At 39.4% G+C, this 15,948-nt stretch overlaps 1 protein-coding gene across 5 annotated transcripts in view; it reads left to right on the top strand.

The window, feature by feature from the left end:
• ADGRB3 (adhesion G protein-coupled receptor B3) overlaps positions 1–15,948 on the top strand; it is a 643,872-nt gene that overhangs the window by 478,640 nt on the left and 149,284 nt on the right. The gene's annotated exons all lie outside the window — the stretch shown is intronic.

Below are 15,948 nucleotides of genomic sequence, written 5' to 3'. Positions count from 1 at the left end.
ACGACTCTGTTGGGTCTGGTATTCTCTTGTTCAAGGTGTTGGTTTACAATGTGAAGTTTAAAGAAACTGAGAGGGAGAGACTGAAGGATAGGAGCGATGGCTGCGTTTCATGAAAACAGCTATTTTGGGGGGTGATAACTTCAAGACACTCTCTAGATACCCTATCCTTGACATTAGTTTGGCAAGCACATAGCACAGATGTGGCAGAGAGAACATTAAGGCTAATTTTATAACATCAATCTGTTGTCGTCAGTATACAAATGAAATTAAGTCCACATTGACAGATCAAATTACTGAAGAGAGACATGTGTGGATTAGAAAGGAGCACAGGCCTGAAAACATAAGCCCTCATGACACCTGAGACAAAATGTTGAGTGTCAGAGTCTGAGCCACCAACAAGGTGTTGTCTACATGGGATTTTTATTTGACTGAAGATTCTGATAAAATATAGAATGTTTCTATTCAAAATGGAAATCTAAGCGTCTGTAGGAAAGCAAAGGGCTGTTATGACCCAGGAAAGCCCTATGAGATCTGTGACGGCCTCTACAAGGCTCCTCTGTGGCATTTCCTTGGAGACCCACATGTCTCTAACAAGTGACACACTGCCACTGTGCTGTAGACTGAAACAGAAATCTGCCAGCAGGTGGCTTTTGGAAAACTAGAAGCCAACTCCTAGATCCCCAAAGTGGAATTTTAAAAACAGTCAAAAATAGAAGAAATGGAAGAGTTTTCCTAAGACAAAACCCGTTATCTCTGCAGTTTCAAAAGGACTTAAAGCAAGTTTTTCTATTGTTACTGATTGTGCAAAAAATATTATTTGGTTATTGATGCAAAAAATACATTTATTTAAGTGACATAAGATGATAAAAATGCTTCTTAGAGCATGTGACTTCAATGATTTGACATAGAAATCACTACTCATGTTCCATTCTGTCTTTCCTCATAAGACCTTGCCCCACAAATCACTCTCTACTTTCTCTATTTCTTTAGATACTTCCATCAAGATTTATTCCCTCTGAAGAAATCGACAACAACAACAGATAACATCATTATTATTTCTCCCTTATCTAAAAATATTTCCCTTGTTCCTCTTGAACTACCAGCCCATTTCTTAAAGTGCTTTACTGAGAAATCTTTGTGAGATGGCCCACACTCGCTGCCTCTTCTCCCCGCCTGACACAGTCTGACTTCCTCCCCTGGCTCCTTAGAGATTCTGGTTCACAGGACCTTATCTAGCTATTTCCTTCTGGACCACTCTCTCTGACGTTTGACATGGTTGACTAACCACTTGATCTTGAAATTCTCCACTGGTTTTTCCATCCTCCTTTTTTTGTGTGTGTATCTTGCCTCATTCTTATTATCTTCTCTGTGACCCCTCCATCCTTCTCATTTTCTCTGATTCTCCAGTTTTTTTTGTGTGTTCTAACTCCTAAAAGTGACCATTACCTAGAGTTCTGTTGTTGGCTCCATTCTCTTCTATACATTTATCCTTTATTGATTTAAAATATCAGAAGTAAACACTTTTGTCTTCCTTATATGCCTGTGCTCTTAACATCATCATTGTCAGCATCATGACTGTCCTGTCCATTCTAGAATTATAACTACACAGTATCATTGACATTAGGTCCATCCTATACTGTGTTTCTCCTTCCGCGAGACTTCTCTTGTACCAGAGTTCCCATCTGGACCCAAGTGTTTCCCTGAACAGATAGCTTCAACTACCTTCAGAGTATTCCCACCACTCTCCAATCTAACCTGTCATTTCGTCAAACACCAATACGTCTTCCATTGTCTACCCTTAGAATTTAAAATTACACAAATAAGGTGTCCAGAAATACAGCATCACCATCACTACTCAAAAATCTTATCCAGGCAAAAAGCTGAGTTCTGCTATACAGCTCTTTGTATTTTGAACTCTGTTCAAAGTGTGCCAGTGGGACGTGATTCCTACATGCCAGCTTGGCGTCCAGGGTGATTTTCAGTGCTTCATGAGTGTTCTGCATACCAGAGGTTGAATTTGGGCTTGTCGGGAGGATATATTCCTTCTGTTAATTCACAAATGTTTAATCTAGTGAGGCTGTGTTTTAAACATTCTAACATTGATAGGCAAGTTGTCCCATGAAATTCATGCTTTAGGTTCCCATTCTCCTTTTCAATATTAAGAATAATTCTGAAATTGAACTAATGTCTCATTGAGAAGTTTTCTATGATATCTGTGACAGATTCCAAGAGCCTCTATACTTTTCTATATGCTAGAGTCGATCCTGACTCTCTTTTCTCTTACATCTAGGGCACAGATGCTTAACCAGTTGCATTATCCCACTTATCTTAAATTCTACAACATTCCGATCCACGCTTTCCACTCCATTTATTTACCCAGATAGATAGATAAATGGGTAGACTCTTCCTCTGCTTGTCTCAAAATCATACTATAAGCCACAATTTACACCTACAATATTAATAGACTTTTCCATAGGTAGAATTGAAAGTTTTCTTCTATATAATACAGTGATAATACAGTGATGTTTCCTAGTTGAAATTTCAAATAATATTTAGAACTGTTAGTCTCCAACTGATATCTGAAGGTTGTGTGTATGGATACCTGAATTTTTATAATCACCATTTCTTACAGCTAGTGAATTAAGAAAAGCTGGGTATGAGAACAGAGGGCATTTGAGAAATCAGATGCTTTATTGACAGCCACCAGAAATAAGTACCAGCTTGCTTCAACTTTGCTGGTTGAAAAAGTGATAAATTCCACAGAAGCTAAGGAGTTGCCAGAAGAAAGCCTTTCTCTGGCAGAGCATGCAGAATGTGATCAGATGCTTTAACAGGACGGTGGAGGTACATGACCTTCAATGATAATGGCCAAGTAATAAATTAGTCTTCCCAGCTGCTGGTGCATAATCATAACAGCAAATATTACGTGAAAATTAACACCATGACAGATAGTAATCACAGTAACGTAAGAAATTGATCGAAACCACTAAAGGATAGAGTACAGAAGCCTGAGAGGAGCTCGGCTAAGACTGCAGTTGTTTAACAGAAAGCTGCGTGTGAAATTAGCACAGCATTATGCAAACAAGTTGTGAAAACAGTTTTAAACCACACCTTAATCCTGGAAAATGTAAGGGTGTGTTCTGGTACATGGGCTGTTTGTTGCCATGGTTTATGGTCATTATCATGGAGCAGGTTTTGAGCAACTGCTCTTCGTTATTCATCATTCATCAGCAAAGGAGTCATCGTGAGAATGGAGGGGAGACCTTGGCCATAGGGTCAAAATAGGGCAGAGCCCTTCTCTTGTCTTTACTTCTTTTATTCCTTCCCGCTAATTTTCTCTCTCCATTCTTCCCTTTCTTTTACCCATAGTTAATTATACTAAGATTATACACACATAGGGAATTATTGGAGTTGATAAGTCATGTCATTGTCCTTTAAAACCTCTCAATGTTGTCCCATCATCTACAAGATAAAGGCCAATCTTGGAAATGTGTTCTTAAGTTCTTAAGTTCTGTCGGTTACTGGCCCCTGGCCATTTCTCCAGGCACAGAGCTTTCTACTTCCTGCCTCATCCATTATTCTCTGCAACACTTACCCACCCTCATTTCTCCTTACTTCTTTCTGCTAACCTACGAAGCATATCAGTATTTTCATGCATAACTCACACAAACTGAGCATCATATGCCATTCTGAAGACTGAAAATCCCTTTTAACATCATTTGCGATCTCACGGTTTAGTTTTCTTCAATTCTCTACCAAATCTTTATCTGTGAGTAATTCCAGTGATCCCTCTGTTCTTGTGTACAGAGGCCAAGAGGGTTGCCACTAGTTTTGTATGTATTTCACCTCCAATTTTTCGTGTGAGAAGTTTCTCAGTTGTCCTTACAATAATTAACTGTTCTGATAGAGAAACAGAGCTACCATTTATTTTTTAACGTTCCCAAAGCTGTGCCCTGAACACATTCAGTTTTCAGTGGATGATATTGACCAGCTGGCTGGCTAACCAGTGGTGCACTGAGAATGAGCACTAACCTTTATTCTGGGTGCTTTAACCTAAACTTTTAAAGCCTCTCTGAGGCATGGCATGGTTTTCAAGCCTAAATATTCTGTGTGAAATGTAAAAGTCCGGAGCCCTCAAGATAGTTGTCCCTTTTCTATGAGGCAAAGGTGTTTTCATTGGACATTATCTTTTTTAGTTGACACTTAAATCGTATTTCTTTTTTCCTGTAGCAATAATAAAAATGGTTAAATTCTCACTGACAAAAAAGTCCAAAGTATTTAAAGACCAGAGCAAACTGTTCATACAAAATTGAGGCATATAGGTACAATATGATAACTGGATGTCTTGTTTGTTCTTTGTTTTTGAACTCAGTTTTCTAAGGCTGGAGATAAGAGGTGAGTTCATGAAGTTCATCCACTTGGCTGCTTTTTTCTTCTAGTTCATATTTTTTTATTTTACAAGGCAGCTCATCTAATAATCAGAAGACTCATCTTCCAGTTGCCACAATAAGTTGTTTTCCCTTGAGCAAGTCCTTTAACCTCCCTGACTCTTAGTTTCTAAGACTGTAAAATTACGGAATTATCTTTAAATTATTGCCAATTTCTTTTATAGCTCCAGTACTAATGGACAAAATTAAGGACATCGAAAAATAAGTAGTAGGTTTTATGTACTTTATAGAATTTTCAACTTCTAAAAATTATGGTGTGTTTATTAATATGTTCCTAATGTAATAGTTAGCAAAATCTAGTATAATGAAGCTGAATTCATTTTATATTAGGTTAAAAAAAATCTCTTCATGTTGTATGCTCATATATTTTCTTCATTTATAACATCATTCAAGTAAATGCTAAATAATTTGTAAAATGTTTAACATATAGCAAACTCAGCCAGAAATAAGTCTCATTATAAGAGTATTGCGCAGGTGGGGTGGAATATTGCTTAGCACTCTAACCGTCAAAATATTGACTCAAATAGTTGGCTAATGTCCACTCAATACAAGAAAGCTGTATTTCACTCATATCATCTGAGGTCCTCGTCATTGCAGCATTTCTCTACTTTCTCAGATGCTAGGAGAATTTCAAAGCTGTCCTACAGGGAGAGATTCTTCTTGTCTGGGTCCTTATGTAAAGTAAATCTTCTCAATAATGCGGCCCATGTATCTGAGACTGAGACTGCCACTGTTATTCTCCCTGTTTTCCATAATAAAAGAACCCTTTTCATTTTTTGCTGGAACATTGCCTCATGGTTTAAAAATAAACAAACAAACAAACAAAAATGCTATGTGTCCCAGCTTCTCTTCCACCTCAATCTGCCCAAGTTCTAGTCGATGAGACACAAGCAGAAGTTGCATATGTGACTTTCAGGAAGCTTCCCTGAGGAAAGGGAGAAAATCCTTTTCATTGTTTCGTGCTGGCTAGGATAGAGATGGATCAGCCTGGAGCTGGATCAGTCATCTTGGGGCTTGAACCGGAGGTCACGCATGATAAAGCAATAAGAGAGAAGGACCCTGGGGTCCTGACACAGGAGAGCACACACCAGCCCTGGGCCACCTTCCTTCCGATTTTATGTGAAAGAGAATATTTTCTGGGGTTTTCTGCCATACCTAATCCTGTAAATCCATAATATATTTTTCAGTGCCTCTAAGTGCCAAGCACTGCCTAAGCATTGTACTGCGTTATATTATTTAATATCATTAACTATGTAAAAGCTTAAGCTTAAAGAGGCCGACTTGCCCAAGTAGAAGCCTGGACCTTCTCCGTCACTGACTCCATCCTTGCCCTGTTCTGGTTTATGTTATATTAAATATTTATTGGTTTATATTATCATCTGCTTCCCACTCGGATGTTTGGGCAGGAATGTTGCTTTGTTCACTGACATATCCCCAGAATCTCCGACTGGGTCTGGGACAGTATTTACTGGACACATGAGTAGATGACTCAAAAACCCATACTCCATGCCAGATTATATTGTTATCCACTGTCTAATATTTATGACCAACTCTGTATGGGTTGCAATTAGGCTACATGTATTTTACACATCCCAGCATTTTGGATTATGGGTTAAATGTTTAGAAATTATATAATTTGGAGAAATGTATCAAGAGAAGGAGAAACTCAAGAATATACTTTATTATTCTATTCAGTGGAATTATTTTTATTCTGAAATATAAAAGAAGTTTAATATTTTCTGGCCTCTATAAATTCTGATGTAGGAGTACAATTAATTTCCAATATTGACATAGTGAATTTGCAGGAAAACAAATAAGGTTGCAATAACTGCACTTAGAACAATAAACCTTTGGAAACAGCATCAAAACTCATTCTACTTCTTGCTTATTTGCCTGTGAAATGTGCTGGATGATGGCCTTCTCCAATATTGCCCTCCAAGGAGCTTTGCTGAATTGGTGAAGACGTAAATCACATGCAGATACATTTAAATAATTAAAGTGGGCGTGTGTTCTTTCAGCCTGAAATGGGAGAAGCACAAGACTTTGTGTTTAAGAGTAATTCAGACCACAGTTTTCAGTTTCCATTTTATGTGCAGCCCTGAATTCTTCAAAAGATGACCTAACAAGAGAGCTAATTTACAACATTTTCAAAATGAATTTAAGGCTAAAGCTGATTATCTGTTGTATTTTTTCCATAAAAGTTTTATTTGCAAAGGGAAAAAAAGAGGACTGCCCAGTAGAAAGGGAAATGTGCCCTCTTATTTTATTATTCCAGATGAATGAACATTTATAAAATTGTCCTCCTTGACTGTACTGCTCCTTCCTTGATTTGGTAGGCAGAATATTTGAAATATTTAATTAGCTAGTTATTCCTATTTCAAATCCCATTGCAGACAATGAAACTGCTGGTTTGATAAGAAAACTTAATGAGTTAGAAAAGAAGAATGGGTCATGTTTGATTAAGGGTCTTTGCATGTAACCTATGTCAGCAAGTCTGAACCAGTCTTTCATCTTGCTGATTTTAGGAATTTCTCATTGATCTGAGGGCCTGAGATGCCTCTTTGCCACAGTAGATAGGTGGTTGGAGGCAGCAGACCTTATTTTCGTTTTAAATTTCTAAAGGAATGAGAGGAAAAAACGATATTATCTTGTGTAACAAAGCTGATGCATAGCTTGACAAAAGTGTTCATGTAACATGATCAAATAGTGTTTCAGTTTAACCCACTAATCTAATGAGATTCCCAAGTAGGTACAAGCTATAGATAAGGTATTCCTTTCACAGAGAAGTCTTTATTTTGTGATAAATGCAAATACTTAGCACAAAATTAGAGGGTAGGCACAGGAACAAATTCAGCTATTTGTTCATATCTCACTCTCCCATTCCTCCTGAAAAAAGCTTTCAAACAGACAGAATTTTGTTCCCTATGTATTAATTCTAGGAATGAGAAAAGTCCAACAAACAGAGGAATTAATTTGCTCTCAACTCTCACATTGCATTTACCTTATGGATAACATGCCTGCCTATGCATTGGTTCCAGGGAGCTTTGTCTGAAGATTATAAATGTGAATGGGAGACAAGCGTATGCTTGCTTCGGCCAACTGTGACTGGCGATCAGTAAATACTTCTGCATGATCTAGGATCATTGCAGCATTTTGTTTTTAGAAAGTAATATTTACTATATATTGGCTTTTGGGTGAAGAAATCATCACACAGAACACTTTGTGGCTGCACAGCATGGTTCCTTAGGTTTCATGACTTTTTTGGAACTATTTTTCCGTATTTATCATAAGGCTTAATTTAGACCCTCACCCCTAGCAAAAGCATAGGACATTATATCATGTGTTTTAGTTGATACCCTCCTTGCTCCTTCCTTCCACCCCTACTTTTTCATATCTATTTTTGTTTATTATTATTTTTATCTTTCATTGTATATATTTAAATATCACCTTAAATCTTCCTACAACCAGAAGAATAAAGCTAGATTAGATAAATAGATGGATCGGTAAGTAGATCAATAGAGAGAATAGGTTTAAATGTTCACTGTTATGTGTTATTGAACTTTGTAGTTTATTTGCTCAGTATTTACCACCTGATGTGTTCAAAGCTTTCTGTTGTGGTTCCAAGTAGAATAATATAGTCTCTGATGTTGAGAACCTGAGCAATATGTACAACAGTTGAGGACTGTGTGATATGCTATAAACAAAGTCTAAAGAACGCTGTCAGGCTGTGAAGAGCCTGGCAGCTCCGACGCGTGAGGTATCAAGGAAGGTTTCACAGAGATGGTATTGACCTGGGCCAGGGAAGGAAGGATGTCCCATGCAGTGGGAAGAAGAGAGAAGACAGCATCAGCAAAGGCGCAGAGACACGGATGTGCAGAATGGGCATGAAAATCTTTCATTCTCTTTTGTTGTTCCAATTGTCAGCAAGATGGTATTGCGCTGGGGTGTTAGCTTAATAATAAATGACCATGTGTGGTCCTGATGCGAGTTTTCAGCAGCCCTTGGACACTGCAGTCAGTGCTGCTTGACTAGGTACTGAGTTAAAGCGTTCTCTGTCCCTCCTGATTCAGACCCATTTTATTTTTCTGCCAGGCAAAAGAGACTGCCTTTCTATTGTTGAGCCAAGCATTATATTCAAGAGCTACAGTATATTTGTGGAAGGAAATCCTGGCAAAGATCAACCTAAAAAACAACAGCCAGACTAGTGACATTAGCTGTACAGACTTGACTCCTCACATCTGCTGAGGTTTAAAATTAAGATGAGCACTCTCCAGTGGAGCTGTGACTTTAATCCATGCTGTGTGTTCAAAAGGAAATAAGAAGCTTCCCATCCCTATGAGGGGTCCCCCAGAATCATCCATGTCTTACCTTCTAAAAGAGTGCATATCCTCAAAAGGAAATACATCTCCCCAAGAGATGCTCCTTAATTACAAATGGAAAAGTAGGGAAACAGGGTAGATGCAGCCTTAACCAAGTGATCAGAGTCAAATCCCCAGGAATGAGACCTATGCATGTCAAGTACTTCCTGATGTGATATCCCGAAAAGGGCTGAACACCACTTTTGTGACATGCCTGTCTAAACTGAGGGACATTCTGCAAAGTAAGTGGCCAGTACTCTTCACAGTTGTCAAGATCATGAAATACAGAAAAAGAGAACAGTCCCACTTGGAGACTGAGGAGATCTGAAAACTAAACACAGTGCAGGATCGTGGATTGGAGGCAGGATCACAAAAAGGACATTAGAGGTACAATTGGTGAATTTTGAATAAGGCTTGTAGATTAGTTAATAGTATGTACTAATGTTAATTTCATGATTTAGATTAATTGCACTGTGGTTATATCAGATTAACATATTAGGGCAGGCTGAGTGGGGGATATACAGGAATTCTGTGTACTATTCTTGCAACTTTTTTGTGTCTAAAATTATTTCAAAATGTTAAAAAAGAGAAAAGATGTAAATTATGATTCTTCTTGTTTCCTTTCTTTCTTAGTCCTAGCTTCAAAAATAAGGTGACAAAAATGAACATAAACATATATGTATTCAAACTTTTCATCTCACGAAATGTCTATTGCTTTCAAAGTTAGGTATTTTTTTTTTTTCAGGAAAATATTAAGTAAACTTGAGTTTTTTGCTTGAATAAAGGGTGGTTAGACTTAGAAGACACATAATGTAGCCTATTTCCACAGATCTCATTAGAGACATTTTAAGGACTTATGGGGGAAAAAAATCCCAGAGCTTACTAGTAGTGGCCTTGTCCATTCTCTCATAATATTCTTACTGGTGATTTAAAGGCCTCCTCCCAGAGTTGAAACAAAATTTCTCTTATTTCTTGTTAGGGGAGAACTGTGAGTGGCTGACTGTCACACAATGAGATAAATTTCCTAGGTCCTGATGATCCTCAGGCAAAATGTTGCTAACGCTTGAATTCTTTATCACAGTTGACCTAGATTGTTAGAATGAATTCATATCTCCTGAAATGATTTATCTTCTGTGACTACTTTCTAGAATGCAAAGATTATTTTCAAAATCTTCTACTGGAAGAAGAGATTATAATCTAACTAGATGTGCATTTTGGCCGACATATTTTTAGGCTACTCCTAAACTCTGACCTTACTTGAAAATACTATAATGGTTTAGGCGACAGAGTATCTTTTTCATCTCTCCAAAAGTCTAGGAAACGCCTGACAGTAGTAGACACTTTATTTATTAAGTGCATGAATGGATGGAAGGCCCTAGGCTGAAGAATTTGCTTGATTGAGAGCCCCTAATGGGTCTAAACAGAACTACTTTCCGTCTCCAAAGACGACTGCCTAGGGATTTGAATTGCTTTTGAATACCCAGAATTAGTGAGAAAATTTGCTTAAGCCTGATTCACGATCAAGGCTCCTGTTGAGAGGCTAAGTATTTGAATGGCTTTTAACACCTTGGTAAGGGAAGAGTGGACCACAGGGCCTTGTTGGGGTCGTCAGTGGGTGCTCCTGATGCCCGCCACCCAGACAGAGGAGGACACAGAGTAAGGCTGGGCCAGCACTCCCTGCAATGCCTGTGCTAAGACTGCTCTGCATCCAGGTCCACACCATGTGGTCCACCGTGAGAGACCAGAGGAGAGAGAAAACGTGGGGATAGAGGGTCCCTTGAGCATGGCCATTCCAAGAACACGTAAAATGAAGCCCCGTGGGTGTCAGTTATGCTGAAACAGAGGAATAGCCTGGAAAGCCTAGAAGGGTCCCATGAAGTTCCAAGGGCAGAAAGAATCTGCTTGTACAGGATAATTGGAAAGAGCCTACTGGTCATGGAGTGCCAGTGACCAGATTTCAGGGACAGGGGATAGGATGCTGCTATCAGCTGTCGGTCATCATGGGAAATGCCTGCGCTTTCGGGTTTGAAGATGAAGAGAACACAGAGCTGCCCACCTCACTTCCACCTGCAGCTTGTCTTGTCCTGAAACCATGAAGGGGCTTATTGAGGAAGAAGGAAAAAGACACTCAGGGGGCATGATTCTTGTTCCTGGGAACAACAGGAGTATATAAATCACCGCACCTCCTTTCAACTGCTCTGGATCGGGTCCAGCTGAATGACTGGAAAGAGGAAACCCTCAGCTTCTCTGCATCCTGAGTGGGAGTTGTAGCCGCCTCATCCAGGAGGAGTCTCCCTGAAGAGCGCTCCGGAGACAGCAGCAGTGTGCACCTCCTCAGCACACACAGCCCTCTGCAGGCCCACCAGGCGGGAGTCCTGGCAGCAGTCACTAAGAAGGGAGGCCGCTTATTGCTACTGTACTAAAGGCCACGTCTGAGATTGCGCCTGCCCTCTTTACCTCCGGTCTCTAAGACACGTCTGCACGATGACTGCGATAAAACTTGTATAGAGGAGAAAAGATTTTTATGAAGCAATAGGCAGCACACAGAGTAAAACTAGCAAAACCTGGCCGTGAGCATCTGCTTTTCCTGTCCCTCACTCCTGAGTGTTGCAGTCATAAATTAGCTATAGTTCAGGAACATGGTTGGTGAGGAAGGCTGCGTGATATAGCAGGAATGCAGCACTTTGTTCCCAGTGGCCTGGCCGCAAGGGACAGGAAGCGAGTGTCGCCCACTGTCCCATGGGCTGTGACCTGTCTCAACTCTGGTCCTGCGGGGCCTTGGGTTTAGCAGAGAGATGCAGTGGGAGATGGAGGACTTGGTGTGGGAGTGTTCTCTCCTTCGCGCTGCTAGGTTGATGAAAGACCCTCATTCGCTTCTTTTTGCAGCGCCTCTGGCTGTCGGGTGGAGGGTTCTCTGCCCTTGCACCCATCCTCAGGTGTGTCTGAGTAAGGTCTGGATCTGGCAGAATTAGGAGTAATGTGGCTATAGCTTGTTTTTCCTCTATCCCTTTGGAACTAGATAGTTGTTTTTAAGAAAACTATTTTTTTTTAAACATGAAGAGAGTATGATGTAAGTGAGGGGGCATTTGGCTCAGTGTCTGACTCTTACATAGGGATGCCAGGCCCTCTGACCTCCAAGAGATGGTCTTGAGATGCTTCTTTTTGCACTAAACATTAATATATTTGCATGGACATGTAAAAACCTTATGTGCATCTGAAAAAATGATCAAGGCCTTTCAAGCTTTACATTGCAAAACGAAGCAGTCTTTGTTATATTAATATAACAACTTTTGTCCGGAGTGGTCCATGGTGCTTGTAGTTGAATATTCGAACCCATTACTGTCATATTTTAAGTAACAGTCCAATCTTTGAATCCATTAGTAATATTTTTCCACCCGTAAAGCCCCTTTCATGTCAGGATTTTATATAAACTACAGCCCTGGGCAGTTTGTGTCTTGGTGTAGATGTATAAATAGGAATCACTTCCATCTGTACTTTGACTCTCTGGGAAGAGGCAGGAAAAGAAGAGAAGCTGGGGAACAGTGAACAATAGTCTTTTCTGTCATGTCATGGAAGATTTGAAAGAAAACCTAATTCACAAGTATGTGAATAAATAAATTACTGTAAGGATGTCTGTACTCAGAACCTAAAAGCAATCAAAATGAACTACCAGAATATAGACAGGGGTCTCCAAAAGCAAGCTCTCCTTCTTCTTCCTATTATTTTGTGCTTGACTTTCCATAGAGAATCTGTTGCCTTTACAGAAGTCGTGGTTCAGGAAGCCTGGTAGCAAAAGAAGCTTAGTTGGGTGAAGATAGCTTGGGAAGGGGAGGGAAGTCACGCTCATCAGACAAAGCTGGAGCCAGTGAGCATTTGTGGGGTCGCAAATGGATTTTCTGTACATCTACTGATTTTTTAAATGTTTTCCCAAAGCTGCACCTAGTTCATGGAATAGCGCCACTCTTGTTTGGAGGTGGAATGGATTTCTGTCAGTGTTTGTCTGTCGTGTTCAAAGGTGCAGAAGCCACCTCAGTAATACAAACCACTGCTCCAGAGTGTAGTTGTTACACTTCCCTGGGCTGGTTTTGAACCTGAGTGTGCCCCAGGAACAGCCGCAGTCGACCTCTAGGACACTGAAGATATATTTAATGGCCTGAAGTAGAGAAGTTTGAACATAGGTAATTTGTTGCTTTGTCTTAAGATTGCAAAGTTGGAAATTGCGCAAAAATAAATTTTGTGTGCCACTCTGAGAATAAACAATCTTCATACCGTTCTTCCCAAATGTATCTTCAATAGGAAAATTTCTGATTTCCTGGGATTTTCTGTGTATCCTAGATAGAAGCCTACAAAAATAGGTTGTTTATATTGTGGAACATTGTGTTGATGTCTGATTCTCTTTGGAGAACTTGAATGAAATTTACTTCGGTGGCAGATATTATGCGACAACTATTCTTCGTAAAATCAATCAGCTAAATATGACAGATATCTCTATGCTTTAACTTTTATTTTTTTAATATCCTTGACTATGGTTAAGAGAGAAACAGGAAAACCGAAGGACACAATGAGCACAACTGGAATCTGCAACTTTGCTAAAAGATTATGTAACTCATAGGTAAATGTGCGTGGTGTCCTTGCTTTCATGACTGAATCAGTAAGTGAAATTTAAAGTAGTGGCTGAACTACTTCAGTATCTATGAGGATTATTAGTGTTCACATCTTTAGAAATAACTTGAGCTATGCTTTATTGTCACCAAACAATAAATGTCAAAATTCCATGAGATTCTGCAGCCTTTACCTAATAAGAATAATAATATAATGTATATTGTGCTATACGTGTAGCGTACATTATAGTAATGGGTCTGCAGCAGTCAGAAATGAGATATGACGATGGGAGAAGCAGCCCGGGTTTTATATTAGTGATGCTATATTAATTATGACAGAGAAGGCTTTTCTATTATAAGCCTCATTTTTAAGATGCTTGAAACTTTCCCACAGGAATTTTTCTTGTGACACTTTTTTTTGCCTAGTAATGAAAATAAGGAGATTGGCTTTTAATGTTTTTGAAAGATTTTTATCTGCGAATAAAAGTGTTTTTCTATCCATTAGAACATTTTTTAGGTACTTTGCTCTCTGAAACCTCGTAACAAATAGCTCTTTAATGACCTTCAAACTTGTCTCCAATGAAGAACTTTAGTGCCTTTGGTGTATTAAGCAAAGTTTGATTTGCAAATAATTAAATTACAAGCATTACCCAATGCTTCCTCTGCAAATTATTGTGTCCCCAAATAGCAGTTAGCCCACTGCACCTTGCAAATGAGGGAAACTTGCAATTAGTCAGTCATTTACTGAAAATTAGCCAGTCCTGGAGTGTGAGTGTTGAGGCTACGGTTTTTGTACTTGCTAAAAAGGAAACCAGAGCTGAACGCTAGCTGTTGGACTCTGACACGGCACATGCGAATAGAAAGAAGCGAGCTCTGCTGACAAAGGAGGGAGTGGTATTGAGCTGAAACAAGGCCTGTGTGATGGACTTTTGTTTCAAGTCTCACCAAGACAGAATTATCTCATTCTCGGAGCTCAACAGATTGAGATCCACTCAGGAGACCCACAGTTGAGATCCAAAACAGGAAAGGCCTTGACTGCTCATTAAAATGTTAATTACGCCATGGAGGGTTCAGTGCTGTCCTTCAGCCATGAATTTTCACCACTTGCCTTATGAATGTATTAAGAAGCCAGAACATCATAATAGGAAGCTAGAATGCTCATTTATTTAAGTAGGTGGAAAGACGTGTTTCTTTAAATGCCAAGCCTTGGAGAAATGGATTCATGCGCTTCTTCCTCTTTGTCACCAGATCACTAGCCACCCCCCTGCCATTTCTAATTGGGTTTTAGGTTTTGGAATTTTCTTAATCAAGGTGGGAGTGGACAAGCTGTGTATTTGTCTCCACACTATGCTTGAGGGCAGGGACTACGTGTATCTTTCAGTCTTTGAAATCCTTATGCCTGGTACTGTGCCAAGCACAAAAGAAGCCATTAAAGCATGGTGTATAAATTTACAAATTTCATGTTCTATAAATTTTGAAAGTCAATATTTTTGGGGTGTCCAAATAAGCACCAAAAAACTTTAATTTCACCCACCCATAAATTCATAGAAGAATACTGTCCTTTCAAATTGTATATCAGACTTTAAAAAACAAATTAAGCATTAAGCATCCTTAAGCATTGAACTTAGAAAGCCACATTACATAATTCATGAAAGACCTCCACCTCCGTGTCATCCTTCTGCGTGTGCTGTCATCAAGCGATTAAGCTTGGGCTGCTATCGCTTTTCCATTGCTGCTCTCTGGTCACGTTGCCATGGAGTCAACAGTGTGTAGCTTGGCAGATGACTGGCCAGGTCAGTGGTATGAGATGTTCTGGAGCCTTAGAACAATCCTTTCTCCGTGAACCCTTGTCAGCAGAAGCAGCTACCATGGCCTCGCTTTCCTAACCTCTTGTTTTTGGGGGGCTGGGCAATCTATGGCCTCCCACAAAAGACATCTACCTTCAAGTTCCCTCACAGCCACAAGGTTGTTGAAATCACTACATTTTGTAATTTCATATGTTTCTATCTTTGACCATATCTCCCAGGGCATTTATTTTAAATACTCATAATTTCCAAAGAAAGTCCTTTGAATAGAAGATTTCTATTGATAATTTCTTAGTAATGGCAGTGTTTGGGATATAGGAAGATTACATCCTTTGCATTTTATGTCAGGATGTGACATGGATCCTTTCACTGATACTGTATACTTCTCTCCTGGTATTTCACTAGCCAACCATGACTTCAAAACAATACGTGATTTAGCTGTTGGCTGTGTGACTGTATGATTCCAAAGAGATTTACTAATCCAGGGTTCTCTTTCCAGTTCTTAAAAACTTTATAGTAACAAAAAAATTCATGGTGAAAATTGATTCATACCATCTCTTTCCTTCTTCATGAAGGACATTAATTACCTTCTTTCTTTTAACCTTGGGTCTTCCAAACCTGGACTCTGGTATTCCCCTCTTAGCCTGGAAACATTATGGTGTCACCATAAGAGAGATACTTTTTGATGGATAATCTTGTTCTTGTCACTTGACTCCTCTGACATGGTTTTCTTGTC

This window comes from Equus quagga, chromosome 15 (assembly GCF_021613505.1).
Source record: "Equus quagga isolate Etosha38 chromosome 15, UCLA_HA_Equagga_1.0, whole genome shotgun sequence".
In the NCBI taxonomy this organism is placed as follows: Eukaryota; Metazoa; Chordata; class Mammalia; order Perissodactyla; family Equidae; genus Equus; species Equus quagga.
Note: the sequence above shows the minus strand (reverse complement) of the source record. Positions and strands in the feature narration are given on the sequence as shown.